A 19868-nucleotide genomic window follows, 5' to 3' on the forward strand; every position below is an offset into this window, starting at 1 on the left:
AAATACCATGAAACACAGATCAAGTTTGAATTTTGGTGGTGTCACTTTAATCGTTATAGAGTTATGCCCCTTTATAAATTAAAAAAATGGATTAAATTTTAGTTTCCGTTCTCCAACTTTAGTTTGCCTCAACCAAATTATGAAACTTATACACAATGCTTATTTTCACAAAACACAGATAAAGTTTGAATTTTGGTGGCATCACTCTTACTCTTTTAGAGTTATGTCCCTTTATAAATAGAAAAATTGCTGAATTTTTCATATCTGTTTTCTTACTTATATATGTTTGCCACAACCAAATGTTATGAAACTTGTACACAATACTAATTTACCACAAAACACAGATCAAGTACAAACTTGGGTACCGTCATTTTTATCGTTCTTAAGGTATGCCGCTTTATAACTTTATATGATATGCAAGCGGGGGCATCATCTGTGTCCCATGGACACATTTCACAATTTATTTTTAAATTTTCAATGCTCCCAGGCAAAAATTTAAACCTTTTTTTTTATAAGACTGAATGTAAAAAAGTCTAAATAGATAACAATTTACCTTTGGTATTGCAATGTGACACATACATGTCCGCCATAAGTAATAAAAATGTGATAATGAAATAACTTCTTCCTCTTGGTTCTTTAGGCTTTCAGATAGGTCTTCGTAAACAGAAAATTTTGTCATACATGGAGGCAGATGTATCTTGGGTTGATCAGGCAATTTTTCTCCAAATTGAATGGCATACATATGTAGCCAAGTGATTGCTACTTGGCTTTCAGCTTTCATCCTTCCTATACAATTTCCAGAATTACCTATCACACATGCACCATCTAAATGTAAGAGCAATTATAATTAGTTACGAGATATAGAAAAAATCTAAAATACGATTTTTTTTTGGTTCAATCAATGAAAGTAAAATAGTGAAATAATCATTTGCTTTTAGCAGCTGGTATGGTTCAATTTTGTTAAAATAAGATATGAAACATTGATGATGAATTTTTCACTTGCAAGTGAATTATTCGACCTCATTGAATCCATATTCATATGAACTTTGATTTAACTTCACTAGAAAAAAATAACACATGCACTGTCCGTGTTCAGTTATTTAAAGGAAAAGAATGTCAACATTGAAAGTGAAACAAAGGTAAATCATTCGATTGACTGTTTCGATCCACAAAAAATCATTCTTATTCTCGCTAAAGCTCACATTACACCTATTTCTCAGCCTCGTACAAATACAGCTGATATTTAAAGACACTTAACAGTTATTGTCTATACATCTTTATTTATGTTCATATCACTTATATGGCCATTGGAGGTCAACTCAATAGTTAATTAGATGGCCTCTAGACTAAAAATCACACGAAACAAAGCTGTATTTTATCAACCCCATGCCCTGTAAATTGTATCTTTTAGACTTTTTATAATTTGGATAAATGTTTTACATTGTTATAAATCAAATATGAGAATTTGTGTCAAATTGGTGAACATGAATTTGACAGCTAGTGCCCCTTTAATATATTGCTGCCATTTACATTTCAATTGAAATGTCAAACATGTGTACTGCAGTGGCGGATCCAGGGGGAATCAATGCATTTGAAATGGGACATTTAGTTGGACCCCCCCCCCCCTTTATCCTGGGTTGGGAACCCCCTTTTTGATAATGGCTGGATCCACCCCTGCCCTGTGTGGCTTTTACAGCACCTCATACATAATAATTTTCAATCAAATCAAATCTATACATTACCATAAAACCTTTTCCTTATATTATAGTAGGTTGAAGATGGTATCCCAAGAACCATAAGGAATGCAGAAAGGCAGACTGTAGCTGTTCCAATCACGAATCTAAATTCAAATTTTCCAGTTTCTTCATTTATTCTGCAATTTATTCATTCAGGCTTTAATTATATAATACACAGAAAATAGTACATGGCAAAATCCATATCACATACCGTATCATTCCAAGATACCAATATCAGCCTGAGGACCTTTAGGCTTGAGGGATGATATTAGTCGAGGGTGATACGACATATACGCTAAAATAATCATATATATAACAGGAGAGTATATATGAACTGTTTACTAATCCAAAGCAATCTTCAGATTTATTTTTTCCTTGTTAAAAAAAAAAAAAGGGTAACAATAAACCAACATTAAATGTGCACTTTTGAAATATTAAAATTTAAAGTTTAACCCTATTGCTGCTGGTAGTTTTTTATGGTTGCATTTCATGTGCCAGAAAATATGAAAGCTTGACATCTGTGACATCACATGCCAAACAATGGCGTCATTTTTTTGTCAATCCATAAATGACGTCAGGCCATAATGACCTTTTCATTTGAGACCCATTGAAGAAAAATATTTCATTATTTGATCGTCAATATTTTATTTAAATTATATACAGAAAGGATGAGAATCTTCAATTAATCAAAACATGGACATTAAGAATGTGAGTAGGGGTGAGATAAAGGTTAGACATGCGATAAAGGGGTGTAATAAAGGGTCTGCATCAAAGTTGAGTGATAGCGATTAAACAGCAGGCAATCAAATATTCAAAACTACTGTATTTACTACTAAATATATAATAAAAGTATGTAAATACAAGGTAAAATATTTGTTATACATTGTAATGACATGAAGAATATTGATGAAAAAATCTTTCTGAAAAGTAAAACTACAATTAAATATTTAACAGAAAGAGACTTGCTCTGGTGTATAAATTAGGGATGTCAACGAGTACTCTAGTATTCGAGTATTGCTCGGTAGTACTGAGTATCGAATACCAAAATGATACTCAACTAATCGGTTTCCTGTTAGAATATTGCTGCCTTCTTAATATAAAATTGATCTTCTTGAGAACCTCTTTAGGAAAATTAAATAGGCATCACTGATTAATCATACTAGTAAATGAAATACATTTTGTTTCGAATGTGTGTGCTAAATTTCCATTTCAAATGCCTCAGAAAATATGTGGGCTGTACCTAGGCTAACACTCTAAACTAAACATGTCTTAGCCATTCCGTCACATCGGAACCGTCAGAGCAAATATTTTCGTCTGCAAGACTGTAATTTACAAAGTTGCAAAACTGACTGTCCCTAATAATAGTTGACAAGAAAATGTTTCCAAATAAAATTAATTCGTTGCATCCTCTGGTGACCCTCAGTAAATAATCAAACTTCTAATCCTTACGCCTTATGTGTTTTCTTAGTGATTACCAAATACTATTGTTTGATATGGTTTTTCCTTGTTATAATTTTTAGATAGGTGTTCATTAAATTATATTGATTAGATTACTGTAAATTCAGAAATTATTGCGTGCATTTATTATTGCGATTTTGTCATTTTAGACTAAAATGCGATCTTAAATTTTGTGATATTGAGAAAAATCATGTTTAATTCATATAAAAAATTTCAAAATGCGAGTTTAAATTATTGCGATTATAACCCTGTCGCATTTATCGCAATAATAAAAACATCGCAATAATTTCTGAATTTACAGTATTGTTTTTTTTTTTGTTTACTAAATTAGTACTTTTAGATAATGACCTATTAATTATGGTGTGATATTCCTTGTCCCAGATACTTATGTAGATGGTTTTTCGTCCGTTTAACAACAAACCACAGATTGTAAAATACATATTTTTGTGTTTCCGTGTTGTAGATATATTCCCGAGCGAGTGCTCGAGTATTGCTGGAAAAAACCAACGAGTACTCGATTAGTAATTGTTCACCGAGTTTACATCCCTAATATAAATGATAAATTCTTATTTTTCTATAAACATGATTTGACATTCATGACTAATGCAAGTTTTTTTTCAATGGTTCAAAAGGCCCTCAACTGTTAGTTTGGTTTAATACAAAAGGTGTGGCCCTTAGAGAAGTTGTATGAGCCATAAGGGAAATAACCTTGTATGGTAAACAATTTTAGATAATAACTTTTTCTCTGAGTCATACTTGTGTATGATATCTTCTTTTAAAGGCTTTTACAGAGATTTGAATATTTTTTTTTACGTTGATGGAGCCTTATTGGGTCTTAGAAATACAAGTAAATAATGCCTTTTATTCGCAATGTATGACTTAAGTGGTTCCAAATATTTTTGTGCAACTTTTATTAAAAGTATACTCAAGTCAGGATCCTGTCATTCAGTGGTTGTTGTTTTTTGCTGTATATTATATTTGGTTTTCGTTCATTTTTTGGTGCACAAAGAAAGCCTTTAATTTTCTCGTTTGAATTGTTTTACATTTGTCATTTCTGGGCCTTTACCAGCTGACTATGCAGTATGGGTTTGACTCATTGTTGAAGGCCTTACAGGGACCTGCAGTTGTTCATTTTCTGTGTCATTTGGTTCTTGTGGACAGTTGTCTCAACGGCAATCAGACCACATCTTCTTATTTTATCATTATCTCTGAAGTTAAGGAATGAGTGATTCAGTGACAACTGCTTGCAGTAGTCTGATCAAGTTTCATGTTATTTGCAGAATTAGCCAAAAAAGGACAAGAATATTTCTTATCAACAGTGATCTTATAATATAGTACCTTGAATGACTGTTAAGCCAGTCTAAAAGAAACTGACTTTTCTCTGCTTGACTTAGACTTTGATAGTTATTCCTGGCAGTTTCTAAGGTCATGTAGTCTATACCCGAAAGACATAACATTGTGCAGCAGATTGTATATGTAAGATTACACATGGTTACAAGATTTGATTTCTCTGAAACAAAAGGTTTAAGTAAATATGAACAGAATTAATTTCTTCTTTATTGAACTTAGGGATTTATACAAAAACTTTTTTTAAGCCAGATTGGATAAAGTAAACCTTCATTTAAGTGTGTGTGAAACTTGGCTGATTTAGATCACTTTTGATCATGCAGGCTACTTACTAGCTCTTCACATCTTTAGGTCTTATCAATCTTTGCAGTTCAAATAGTCCCTTTTTTAAATAGATGTTTTCTTTTAACAACAACTTATTAAGGATTATTATGTATTGTAAACACATAAATGCACACGTTCATTGGTCTGATTGAATTGTATAAATTGGCACAATTGATACTTTGAAAAATAATAATGCTGATGCAAAAGAACTGATGCCTAATTAACATAGACACAACATAGTTGCCTCATAATTATCACATTTGTTTGAATAAAATACGTTCACCATGTTCACAGTATAGAACTAAAAATAAAACATCCAATAAAGACTCAATAATTTACATGTATCATATAATGTTTCAAATTATTTAAACTATAATCATACTTTACAATTAAAAACCCCCAAAAGCTTGAATTTTTATAGAATAGCTAATCTATCACCCATAATAACCACAATAGTAATGTTATTTCACTCATACTTTTCTTCCTTGGAAGTTCATCAGTTTCATCTCCAGGGTGTAAATTTTCATAAGGTTTAGTTGATCCAACTGGCCTGCCTCTTTTACCTGTAACATACAAATATAACAAAAATTTTCTCTGAAATTAGCATGTCATATAGTGTAATGCACTTCTTTTTTGGAATAGATACTCAAAATTTAAACAAACATCTATCATCATCATTTAAATTGCTGTTTTTTAAGTAGTTGTGATTTGGTTACATGTATAAATATTAATACTTTATTGAAAAAACATATTTAACATAAAAAAAATCTATTTGTCAAAATGAAAACAACACATTTAATTAAGATACATAACATATACAGAAGCATATATTGAATATCTATATAAATGCATGCATGGTAAATGTTAAACACAGACCTAGTACTGGAAAATATATTTAGAAAGAGTAATCTCATCTAGGTGTACTTCAGATTTCGGATGTGGTGACATAGGGTTTATTCCTTGTCTGAAACCTGAATAACATATAAAAGTTTAAAGAATTGTTCAGTATACCTCTATTTGATGTTTCTTCAACTAACTCATCTTCGGAAAATTCTGAATCCTCTGCTGAATAACATTCCTCTTCAAGCTCTGCAATAAGAATCATAATAAAAACTAAATTTGCTTTGATGTCACGAGATTATAATTTTCCATATTCTTTAATAAAATAAATTCTAATACATCATCTATTAAAAAGATTTCATTAAAACTCTGCTACCAAATAACAAATTCGATGATGGAGCCTTATTGGGTCTTAGAAATACGAGTAAATAATGCCTTTTATTCGCAATGTATGACTTAATTGGTTCCAAATACTTTTGTGCAACTTTTATTAAAAGTATACTCAAGTCAGGATCCTGTAATTCAGTGGTTGTCATTTGCTTCTGTATATGATATTTGGTTTTCGTTCATTTTATGGTACATAAAGAAGGCCTTTAGTTTTCTTGTTTGAATTGTTTTACATTTGTCATTTCTGGGGCTTTACCAGCTGACTATGCGGTATGGGTTTGACTCATTGTTGAAGACCTTACGGTGACCTGCAGTTGTTCATTTCTGCGTCATTTGATCAATTTGTTTGTGAGTTATATATACATCAGGTTAACACATCAATAACCTATACAAATATTGTGTACAATTCCTGAACAAATTATTTTATCTAAATTCTTCACCTGTATTAAATATCTGTTCATCATCAACAACATTATCTTGAGAATTTTCCAACTCCTCAACAAAACTTAATACACCTCCAAATTCTACAATAAACAAAAGAATACGATTACATATATCCATTTGTCAATAAATATAAATTAATCATTCTCAGAGGTGATCACGGACACAGGGACTACATTATTCTGGTTAAACATATATGGCCAAATGAAATGAGTAGTCATGACAGTGAGGTTGTGTTTAAATAAACTTCCTAATAATTCAGTTGCTGAAAAAGAATATATATATGCACTTCTTACCAGTATTTTTTTTCTTATTCATATGGTGGGTAAAAAATAATATGGAATGGAATAGTCCAAATAATTATGACGTCTTGAAAGGCTATTATATTTTTTTTCTTTGACGCCTTACATCGTTGTAAGGCGTCAAAGAAAAAAAATATAATAACCTTTCAAGACGTCATAATTATTTGGACTAGGAATGGAAGCAATTTTTGGAAAGTAGAATCTGCCTGAGTAGCCCCCATTTCTTGAACTCATTTGGTAGTACTTTCCTATTTTGCTACGGTATAACATGCACAACAATTGATGTTGTAGTCAATAAATAAAAAAAACATACCAGTACCTGTATGCCACATGTCTTCCTCCATAAAAGTTACTTCATCACCTGATTCCTCTACTGCAATTATAATTAACCACTGTAGCATTAATGTCATTTTTTTTCAGAATAACATTTTATCAGTGCATGTTTTTTTAATAAGAAACAATGCTTCTCAATACACTTATCCCTATTTTATGAAATTTTCCTTTGATCTTGCTGACTGATAATTTCCTTTCTCAGCTGAGTCGCTTATTACTTTCGATAATAAGTTATCCATTAGTTTCAGAGAAGATTTATTGTACAAGTTAACAGACAATGACGGACAACACCAAGTGATGCGAAAAGTTTATGTTTTTCATCTTGAACTATTTTTATTAAGCAAAACTTTCAAATTCTATCTTGACGTGGTGATACAACTCATTACAGGTTATATAATATTGAGAATGGAAATATGTGTATGGGTTTTGCTCATTGTTGAAGGCCTGGTCATTTTAAATCTGTTTGAGTTTTCAATCCATAGAATATAAATATAAGTTTTTATACCTTCATTCCAAAGATCTTCCTTTCTTAAATTTTCATCATCTTCAGAGTTAGACTCTACATCATTAACTATAAAAAATAACTATGAATTTTCAACAAAGATGACTCATTTTAATATGGCAATATATGTATTGAATGATTGTTAGGTTTAATTATCTTATATAATTTAATTCATTGACTTTGAATAATTTGCATTAAAAGTTTATATATTACAATTTTACTTTTTTAATTGCCACATTTGCATTTTGTAATCAGTATAACAATAAGATGAGTAAATAACCTTCATATTAGTCCTCAAGGAAATTTAAACATATCATTACTGTATAAATGGTAATTTGGTCTAGTACATGTATGATCTTCATTTTGTCCATCAACCTTGTACATATTTCCTAAAAGTTCAAGGGATAAAGTGAAATTGTTCTTCAGTTTTTGTTTTCTTTTGGCATATCAATGAAAAACAATTGTGTTTGTGCTACTTCACCTTCTAAGCTGCTATGGATATGGTTCTTCTCTAGATCATTTTCATCAGAGATTTTTTCTGCCAAATCTAGAATAAAAATTAATAAAAAGAACATGTGAACTTCATTTATTGTGCAGACAGAAGTTTCAAAGCTTTTTTTTTTAATTATTAAAGAAATGAATATTTAAAACCAGAGGGGTTGAACATGTTGAAGGAATGTGGACAATACAAATATATAAATTTTGATAAGCGTTAAGGATGTGTTGATGACTGTTTGGTTACTTATGCTATATTTGTTAACTTTTACTTCATTTGGTATCGGGTAGATGGTAATCATACCACAACTTCTTATTTTTGTAATCATAATGGAGTGAGTGCAGTGATATGCCAAAAAATACTTTCAACCTGAAAACCTGAAAGTCACCGCTGCTAACTCTTGAACATCACAAATGAAAGTTATCTCTTGTTTCAATTCTTATATTAAGCAAGAAAATTTCTGGCAGTAGAATTTTATTTTTACCATATTTTTTTTTAATCCAGCAAAAGAAATTATGTAAATCAATTTTAATGTCGATTTTCAAAAAAAACAGTTGAGAGTTCTTCGTTATACTGATCTATATGTTAAAATAGATGACGAGTACATTATACTAGATATTTCTCAAACTATTGAACTGATTATGACAAAACTTGACACTAATGCTTGAAATATAACCAGTATAACAGAGAATAAAAAATCACATTCAGTTTATATAACAAAAAAATCTTCTTTAGATGAAATGCCAACTCATCATAGTATGTCACATCTGGTTGCATACAAAAAAGGGTCCAAATTCCATTGAATTTGACAGTTGTAGTATATATACTATATAAATAACACATAGCTGAGAGAGTGATATAGCAGATTGTTACCCCTAGAAAACATTGTCAACCAATTAGAAAACAGAAGGGAAGCAAAATGATTTATTTTTTTTATTTTGACAGTCAAATAATAAAATCTGAGCCAAAAGGTAGAACTTAAGTATTGTCTTCAATTTCTTGATGTAAATTCAATTCATTGTCCTTTGAATTGTCGATTTTTGATTGGTCTGGACGAGAGTGTGACATTCAAAAAAATTGTCACCCGCTCAGCCATGTGATAGAGTAAATTAACACCCTCGTATTAGCCAATCACAATATGGCATTTTTTACGTGAAGTATAATAAAATGAAATGTTATGTGAAATTTTGTCTGTAGTACTGGACAGGATAAAACTTTACTCATGCCAAGTATTTCTTTGTTTGAACCAAAGATAAATTCTGCACAATTTTTTGAAAAATGCAAATTTAACAAACTAATAGGGGAAAATTTCATAAGCAATGGTGGTATTACACCTACACACATATTATACCTGTCCACTGGCAATAACATGAAAAAAAAACACTTTTGCAAATTCAAATCTTTATAAATATCTAAGAAAAATGAATGCTTGAGAGCAACTGCAATGCAATTGCTGATATGTTTAAAATTTCAAAGGGGAATAACTCTTAAATCAAGTTCAACTTTTTTAATTTGAAGTTTCATACAATTTTAAAGGGTATAACTCTTTCAATAAAATGCTCAACAGGTTGCAGGTTGAACCCTGAACAATTGGCACATCTGTCACCATAGACATAGGTTTCTGAAACAGAATGAATTAGGTCTAAAACATTAAAAATTTGAAATTGGACATTTACCTGTAACTCTTTTAATAAAAGAACAGTGTTTCAATGTCCCCTGTGTTGCACATATTTGATATTTCCAAGGGGCTTAATTCTTTTTAAAAAAGTTGATGGTCCACCATTAAAGAACTTGTCTTAGATATTGCTGATATTAGCCTATAGTATAAATTTTATAAATATCTGGCAGGAACTGTACCAGTAAGAGCACTAATAAGGCCATTTTCCATAAATTAAAAATTTCCAAGGTCATAATTCTTTAAAAAAAAAGTTAATCATCCACCATGTCCGAGATATTGCTGATATAAACCTGTAGTACATGTTTTATAAAAATCTTGCTGGAATTGTACCTGTGAGAGTGCTTACGAGGCCATTTCCCATAAAATTGATATTTCCGAGGGGACATAATTTTTTTTTTAAAAATCTGTCCTCCATCAATATAAAACTTCTCCATGATATTGCTAATATATAGAAATATATCCAAGGGGCATAACTCTATTTATAAAAAAACAGATTTCAAATCAGTATAAGTTTTATAAACATCTGACAAGAATTGTACCTGTAAGAGCGCTCACAAGGCCATTTTGCATAAATATTATATTTAAGGGGTAAAACTCTTTTTAAAAAAAGTGGATCTTTCACCATATTAAAACCTCTCCGAGATATTGCTGATATTAACCTATATAGTATAAGTTTGATAAAAATCTGGCAAGAAATTTACCTTTGATACCACTAATGAGATATTGCTGATACTTTCCTAAAGTATAATTTTTATTAAAATCTGGAAAGAATTGTACCCGTAAGAGTGTTTACATGACTATTTTCAATAAATTTAATATTTCCAAGGGGCATAACTTGTCTTTAAAAATTCAGCAGCCTATAGTATAAGTTTTATAAAAATATGGCATGAACTGTACCTGTGCGAGAGCTAATGAGATCTTGCTAATATCAAACTATAGTGTAAGTTTTATGAAAATATGGCAAGAATTGCTCCTGTGAGAGCACTAATGAGGCCAATTTCCATAGATTTTATATTTCAAAGGGGCATTTCTCTATTAATAAAAGAACAGTGTTCCAATGTCCCCCTTTTTACACATATTTGATATTTCCAAGGGGCATAACCCTTTTTAACAAGAGACTTTTTGCTGAAAATCTTTCTTCAATGATTATTTTTGCTTTTTAATATTTATTAACAGATGGCTTAATAAACTGCTTCGCTGAGCACAGATGGATACGCCCTCAGAGGTCCAACCCTGAAAAGTTGGGGCAAAAATGGACACAATATTCAAGCTTGATACAGGTCTGAATTTGGATTGTAATTAAATATTTGACATATTATAGGTTTCTGAATAAATGTAGTCAAAGAACTTGAAATTGGTTATGTGAATTGAATTTATATTCAATTAAAAGATTTCTTGCTGTTGTGCAATACACTGTGCTGTTGCACAATACTTAGAAAATCTGTTGTCAGACTATAAACAAACAATAACTTCTCAATGTTATATCAGAAATTTATAAAAAAACTAAAGGGAGGTTATCTTAATAGATATAAATCAGTCATCAAAGTTTAATGAAAACTGCTCTAAGCACTTTTAGGATATTGTCCAAAAACTTGAAAATCAACCCTTTTTTTATGAATAAAATCTTATAACTTGGAAACGTAAAATCTTAAATTCATAAAAATCAAAAGGGAGCTTATAACAATAGATATAAACAATTCACCAAAGTTTCATAAAAAATGCTGATTTTTGAGTTATTGTCCGAAAACTGGAAAATCCCCCTTTTTGTAATGAATAAAACCCCATAATTCAGAAACGTATGGTCTAAAATTTATAAAAAATGAAAGGGAGCTCACGTCAATAGATATAAACATTTCACTAAAGTTTCATGCATATTGGTTAAAGCGTTTTTGAGTTAATGTCCGACATGTTGACGACGGACGGACAGACAGACAGACGGACAGACAGTCAACGGTATACCATAATACGTCCCGTAAACAGGCGTATAAAAATGACATTTAAATGTTCTTTGAATCTGTCATATTTTCTTCAACAGCAAACAAATGCAATTTACCCCTATGTTCCATTAGAGCCATAGTGGCTATGTTTCTTGAGGTGCAAGGAAATAAAATACAAAATTTATACTAGATACTCTGTAACTCTTTCAACCCAAGATTAGCTAAAAAAAAAATCAGCAGTTTAAAAGCAGAAGATTTTTTAAAGTAAGGCAAGCAATCTAGATGAACAAAGTGTGAAAAATTGTCTTTAAAGGCCAATATCTCAATTAACAATTTTGGTCATATAAGCTGTTTTGTAGATCTTTCTTGCTGAACATTTTTGCTGTTAACGGTTTACCTTTATCTTCAATAATATTCAAGATAATCACTGAAAAATGCAAAATTTCCTCAAAATTACCAATTCAGTGGCAGCAACCCAATAATGGGTTGTTGGGTTCGTCTGAAAATTTCAGGGCTGATAGATCTTGACCTATTGAACATTTGCAACCCATGTCAGATTTGCTCTAAATGCTTTAGTTTTTGAAATATAAGCCAAAATCTGCATTTGACCCTTATGTTCTAATTTTAGCCATGGCAGCCATGTTTGTTGGTGGATCAAAACTTCAGACTCAATCTATAAACTAGATACCTTCTAAGTTCTTAAGTAACATTCAGTTTAGATTAACAAGTATTAGGCCCAGTAGTTTCAGAGGAGAATATCTTTAAATGTTAGCAAATAGGATGAACAAATTGTGTAAAATTGTGTTAAAAAGGCAATAACTCCTTAAGGTGGCTCGGGAGTCTTCCTCCATTTTGGATTTTGAAATAGCAGATACCGTTGGTCTAGATCTTTGATAAAATGTGCAAATTTGAGATTAGTATGTAATTTATGTGTAAGACTTTTGATGTAAATATAGAAAATGTGTGTTTTATCATAATTAAGGCTGTAATTTCTAAAAAATACCTTATTTGTGTTTGATTATTTTTTCTTCAACTTTGCCAAATAAGGGGAGATAGCTCAGATAAAGTAATTTTTATAATAGAAAGTGTTGTGAATTTACTTATTTTAATCTGTAGCAAGAAAACAAGTTCGGTGACCCATTTTTTCTTTTACTTATCTGAAAGCATGTTATAAGAGCTATCTTCTCACATTTTATCTTAAAATTCTATCATGTAGTTTTCTTTTTATCACACACAATTTGATTTTCCATGCATAATCTATACAAAATCTGACAATTTTGCACAACCTGTAGCGTAAAAAAAAGTCTGGTGACCCATAATTTTTATTATAATTTTGAAAAAGCATGATAAAAACTTCATTATGACAAATTATTAAAAAATTCTATCAATTTTAAATAAGACGCCCCAGCCACCTTAAGGAGTCAATTGGCAGTTTTGGGTACAAAAACTTTTTTTGTAGATCTTACTTTGCTGAACATTATTGCTGTTTACAGTTTATCTCGATCTATAATAATATTCAAGATAAAAACCAAAAACTGCAAATTTCCTTAAAATTACAAATTGAGTGGCAGCAACCCAACAATTGGTTGTTCGTTTCTTAGGAAAATTTGAGGGCTGATAGATCTTGATCTATTTAACATTTCTATCCTAGTCAGATTATAGAACTTGTTTGAGATATTGCTGATATTAACCTTCTAGTATAATTTTTCATAAAAATCTGGCAGGAATTGTATCCATGAGAGCCCTTACCAGCAGGCCATTTTCCATGAAATAAATATTTCCAAGGGGCATAATCCTGTGAGAGCACCCATTGGGCCATTTACCATAAATTTAGTATTTCCAAGGGGTATAACCATAGACAGATCCAGGGGGGCTGGGGGACCTGCACCCCCACCCCCCTTTTCGTGGAAAAAAATTTGGTTGATTAAATAGGGAATCACTGAAGCATGACTGGAGCAGGAAACCCCCCCCCCCCCCCCCCCTCTTTTTTGAAAAGTTCTGTATCCGCCACTGATAACTGTTTTAAAAAACGTCCACCATTATAGAACTTGCCTGAAATTTTGCTGATATAAAACTATAGTATAAGTTTTATAAAAAAATCTGGCAAGAATTGAGCTAGCAAGACCGGACGAACAGACGGACGAACCGACGGACGGAAGGACGGCCGGTATTGCCATGTCTGGGACGCACAGACGGACGGACGGCCGCCCGGTATCCCCATGTCCCGGACACACGGACGCCCGGTATTTCCATTTCCCCGGCAACGCGTTGAAACGCGGTGGACAGTCATTTATTTGAAATGCGTATGTGTAAACAAAATAGTTTTTAAGTTGGCTAACGTTTATCTAGAGCCAGCACATTTTCTATTTTTCCAACGCCGGTAAAACACCATTTTCTACAGAAATATACTATTTTGCTGGCTAAGGCTTGAATTAAGATATTTTATCAGAGCCGGCAAAATAGCGTATTTTCTATTTTGCCGGTGCCGTTTTTTTCATTTATCTTATAAGGAAAATTCTACCGCTAGACTAACAAATTGAGCCTTATTGATAGTTAAGCAAAATTCTTTTTTTTAAATAAAAAAAATATTGGGTCAACTGTGGTATAATTTGTTTTTCTACAACTGACAGTAACTTGCGGGTCAGAGTCCTCTTTTTTCAGGTTGTTTTAATTTCGGCCAACTTAAATATTTGTTAATCACTACCATTTAAAAAAATCAGTATGTTTTTTTTTGAATATTTGCATGTCTGTTTTATTTTCTTACACATAAAATCCATTTTTCTTTTATCTTCTCTGATCTTCTGCGGTGGTTGCTAACTGTCTTCTGCGGTGGTTGCTAACTGTCTTCTGTCTCCGTTTACGATTAATACGCTTACAATATCACAATTTCTTTAATATATCATTTAAGATGAACAGTATTCTAGTGTTATATTCATATTTTATATTTTTACTCAATAATAAGATGAAATACCGACCAATTACTAATAAAAAAGTTCTTTATTTAACGGGCGAGAACGTACTATTTTGCGTAAATCACCGTTGTTGACAAATTGCAAATCGGTTCCATGTGTCGTCTGCAGAAAAGAAAAATGTCTTGGAAGATTAAAAACGGCTGCTTATTTATTCAAGACAAGAGAGCTATCAATGCAGAGACAAAGAAATTATATCCAAAGATAAAATCGATAAAAGAAAACAAATCTATTTATATGGTAAGATTCAGACAAAATGAAAGTAGGTTATCAAAGAGTTTTCGGGTTATACTAATGACTGGACCGATGACAGAGCAACGTTGGTCAAGTCATGTTTTCGCAAGCTTTTGATTTATGTTTTAATTGTTTCCCCCTTACAATTATCTTATTGTGTTTTAAATTTGAGATTATTCTTTGAGAAATAATAAAAAAATATATTTTGCATTATTCATTTGGTCATGTCAGTCCTGTCATTGATCCAGTCATTAGTATAACCCAGGGTTTTCCCCTAAAACTATTCTAAATTTAAATATTTTTTGAGAAATACCACATCTTGATAAAAATTAATCGTAATCGATTCTTAGCGAGTCTAGACTTAATTTTTGATTTTAAGGGAAACAACCATAAACTACACCTTTTCTACGTACGCGTAGAATATGCAACCCTCAACTGAGCATCCGCGTTAATATTTAATGACAATAATGATAGAGCGGGGCGCATATATATATATATATATTTGCCGGGGACACAATTTCGCCGTTTTATGATTTTGAGGTGTAAACACTTCAAAGGATGGCTGAAATGGAAGAAATATGCCGGTAAATTATATTTTTATAACAAATATAATTATTTTTAAACTTAGACAAAATTTCGGAACTTACCGCAAAGGACCGAAAAACGGACAACGATTTTCGGCCAATTTCCTGAATGAAAAACACGATTTCAAAGAAGTATTTCTTAGTAATTCTTTGACTGATTGCCCTAAATTTCACTTCTTTACACCTTTGAAATGTCTGATATTCATCTTTAATGAGGGGGGGGGGGGGTAGGAGGGGTCCTGATCCCGAAATCCCGGGCTTAAAAACATGGAATCCCGAGGTCCTGAATTTAAAAAAAATTTAAATCCTGACATCATTTCAAAAAAAGAATTCCCGGATCCCGAAAGGATCAATCCATAAATCCCGAGCTTAAAAACACCTGATCCCGGAGTCCTGATAAAGGTCCTACCCCACCTCAATGAGATTGATTTGATAAATGTTGTTTAAAGCTGCAGATATTTGGTTTAAATAGATGTTTAAAAACGGTGAATATGTGTCCCCCTTTGACAAAACATCAGGAAATTTCAAATAGCCTTTAATCTAACTTTTCAGGTGAATTTTTTCAAAGAAACATGATTTCAAGCTAAGAATATTTTGCTTTTGACATTATTTTCATATAAAAATATCAGTATACTTCAAAAACATAAAGACCTGAACATAAACTGCAGAAAACATGGAAAATTATGGCAAAAATGAGCACCCGATTCTACATGCATGTAGTCTGAATAATTATGACGTCTTGCAAGGTTATTTATTTATTTTTCTGTGACGCTTTCTAATAAAATAGCCTTGCAAGTCATCATAATTATTTGGACTAACATGCATGGTACCCGTAAATACTTGCAACTGTATGCCTGACTTAACAAAAGATTTCCGTGTGCTATTTTTTGTTTAATTGAATTTTTGGAGGGGAATGAAGTGGTGTCTGGTGAAATCACCATATGTTTTAATCTAAATAACTGCAAATTTATAGGTTTGAGCATATGGGAGACCAGGGGGTTGGGAGTAATACAGCAATCTTTATAAACCAATCATTGTTGCAGGTTTTAAATATCAAAGAATGGTGTATTAAGACAAAATGATAATAAATCAAATATAACTGATTAAGATAATGTACAGACAGTCAATAGAGGCACTTTCAAAGAGTAAGATGATATTGATGGGGGAGATGATAATCTAATATTATAAGTATAAAAAAAGAAGATGTGGTATGATTGCCAATGAGACAACTCTCCACAAGAGATAAAATGACACAGAAATAAACAACTATAGGTCACCTTACGGCCTTCAACAATGAGCAAAGCCCATACCACATAGTCTGCTATAAAAGGCCCTGAAATGACAATGTAAAACAATTCATACGAGAAAACTAACGGCCTAATTTATGTACAAACAAGAGGCTGTCAGAGTGACAGCAAACCGGATTTTTCTGCGGAGGTCGAACCCTGAACAGTTGAGCAAGTATGGACACTACATTTAAGCTTAAAACAGCTCTGAATTTGGATTGTGATTGAATATTTGACACCGCATAGGTTTGTGACACAAAATGAATATGTGGTTCAAGAACTGAAATATTTGAAATTGGACATTTAAATACCTATTATGGTCCAATATCCAAAATCTAAGTACATATTAGAATCAGCATATCGAAGAACCCCAAGAATTCAATTTTTGATGAAATCAGACAAAAGTTTAATTTAGGACCCTTTGGACCTCAATGTGGACCAAATTCATAAAGGAGCCCACAATCCAAAATCTCTCAATACATGATTAGATTCAGCATTTCAAAGAACCCCATAAATTCAATTTTTGTTGAATCAAACAAAGTTTAATTTTGGGCCCTGATTTGGACCAACTTGAAAACTGGGCCCAAAAATCTAATATTTGAATACAGGTTTTGATTCAGCATTTGAAAGAACCCTATATATATTTAATTTATGTTGAAATGAAACACAGGTTAATTTTTCCATAATATTTTCTGTGTAAAAGGAAATAACTCAAACTGGATAAATAGTTCTCTAATATAAGATATGATGCAACAACCAGTGATGACTAAGTTCTCTAAAATTAAATATGATTTAACACTCAAACATTGTTAGAATCAGCATATCAAAGAACCAAAGAATTCAATTTTTTATGAAATTAAACAAAAGTTTAATTTAGGACCCTTTGGACCTCAATGTGGTATTATCTTATTAATAATGAAAAGCCCAACTGTTTCCAAGTTCTTAAACAGGAGGGGGGTGAGGGTGACCCTAGGGGACTCGCCCTATATTTCATTTGATTTGTTTTATTGTCCCATACAAGAATATATATGGTTTCCGGGTGGGGATCTTGACCATTTACAAGTTATCAAAAAGAAGGGGGGTGGGGTTACCCCAATGGACTTCCCCTATATTTCATTTGATTTGTTTTATTGTCCCATACAAGAATATAAATGGTTTAGGGGTGGGGATCTCGACCATTTACATGTTCTCAAACAGGAGGGGGTGGGGGTGACCCCAGGGGACTCGCCTTTTATTTCATTTGATTTGTTTATTGTCCCATACAAGAATATATATGGTTTCCGGGTGGGGATCTTGACCATTTACAAGTTTTCAAAAAGAAGGGGGTTGAGGGTGACCCCCCTGGACTTCCCCTATATTTCATTTTTTTTGTGTTATTGTCCCATACAAGAATATATATGGTTTAGGGGCGGGGATCTCGACCGTTTACAAGTTATCAAACAGGAGACGGGTGGGGGGTGACCCCAGGGGACTCGCCTTATATTTCATTTGATTTGTTTTATTGTCCCATACAAGAATATATATGGTTTCAGGGTGGGGATCTTGACAGTTTACAAGTTTTCAAAAAGAAGGGGGTGGGGGTGAACTCCCCCAATATTTCATTTGATTGTTTTATAGTCCCATAAAAGAATATATATGGTTTAGGGGTGGGGATCTCAACCGTTTACAAGATAAAAGCACATTCTCAAATTGAAGGAGGGTGGGGGTAAGAATATATATGGTTTAGGGAGACTTAATTATCTACAAAATGTCTAATAATGAACAGTAAATTTCAAACATCATTTATACAGTCCTACTAGTAAATTTCAAACTTTATATATACAGTCCTACAGATCTTATCAGAACAGAAAATTTTCAAATAAATCTGTCACTCCAATGATTATCATATGCTAAGATATAACCCAAATCTAATTAATAATTAATAATGTAATTAACTTCAAAATGTCTAATAATATAGCTTATAATCATCACCACTTAGGAAATAGAAAATTTTCAAATAAATCTGTCACTCCAATTTTTATTGTGAGATAAGACAATTCATAACATGATAACAAGAGATAAATATTTAAAAATTCCACTTTTGGATATTAAAAATGGCGATAACTCAAAAAGGAGAAATACTAAAATCTTGAAAAATTAACTAGACCTGCATTAAGTCCCAGGAAACAACATATTTAAATTTGAAAAAAATTATTTGTTAAAGCGTTTTCATGTTATTGTGGAGACACTGTTTGGCAGCTGCCCGTCCGCCTGCCCAGTCGCCCGCCGTACATCCCCATTTTAATAACCGATATTTCCTTCGAAAATCCAGTTAAAAATGAAGGAAAAACAAATATGTAACACATAAACAAACAACAACCACTAAATTACAGGCTCCTGACTTGGGACAGGCACATACAAACAGAATATGGTGGGGTTAAACATGTTAGTGGGATCCCAACCCTCCTCTAACCTGGGACAGTGGTATAACAGTACAACATAAGAACGAACTGTAAAAATCAGATGAAAAAGGCTTAACTCATAAGATGGATAAAAATACAAATACTACAAACACAAGTGGACGTGGACGTGGCCGGTACTTGTACATCCCAACAACAAAAAGACATTAGGTACAGATCTGAGAGTACTCGCAGTTACTGACAGCTAGTTCAAAGCCACTAACAACTAATAAAAAAATCATGCATCTAAGACTAAATTATCAATCTGTACACATCCAACATCCAATGGATTTAGTGTAAAGATGTCATAAACAGTCAGAGAAAAATAAGTTTTCTACAGGTACAACCAAACTTCAAAACCAAATCTTTATATCTATGGAAAATTTATGGTTACTTTCCTTTGTACAGTATCTGTAAAATAATATAATATTCAGAAAGTTTTCTTTAAAAAAAAATGTTTTTCTGAACAAAAAAACGACAAATTTCAATAAATATCCATGATTACATGTCAAAAGTATTGACTTGATTAGCTAAATTTTGACTTGCAGTTTCAACGCATTAAACAAACATTAACGT

At 32.0% G+C, this 19868-nt stretch overlaps 1 long non-coding RNA gene across 1 annotated transcript; it reads right to left on the minus strand.

The window, feature by feature from the left end:
* Positions 1 to 558: 558 nt before the first annotated feature.
* Positions 559 to 4698, minus strand: LOC127731679 (uncharacterized). The gene is made up of 3 exons (XR_007995683.1): positions 4533 to 4698; positions 1743 to 1873; positions 559 to 825 (listed from the first exon to the last, which is right to left on the minus strand). It is a non-coding gene; the product is annotated as an uncharacterized LOC127731679 (long non-coding RNA).
* Positions 4699 to 19868: the final 15170 nt, after the last annotated feature.

This window comes from Mytilus californianus, unplaced genomic scaffold (assembly GCF_021869535.1).
Source record: "Mytilus californianus isolate M0D057914Y unplaced genomic scaffold, xbMytCali1.0.p SCAF_20, whole genome shotgun sequence".
Classification (NCBI taxonomy): Eukaryota; Metazoa; Mollusca; class Bivalvia; order Mytilida; family Mytilidae; genus Mytilus; species Mytilus californianus.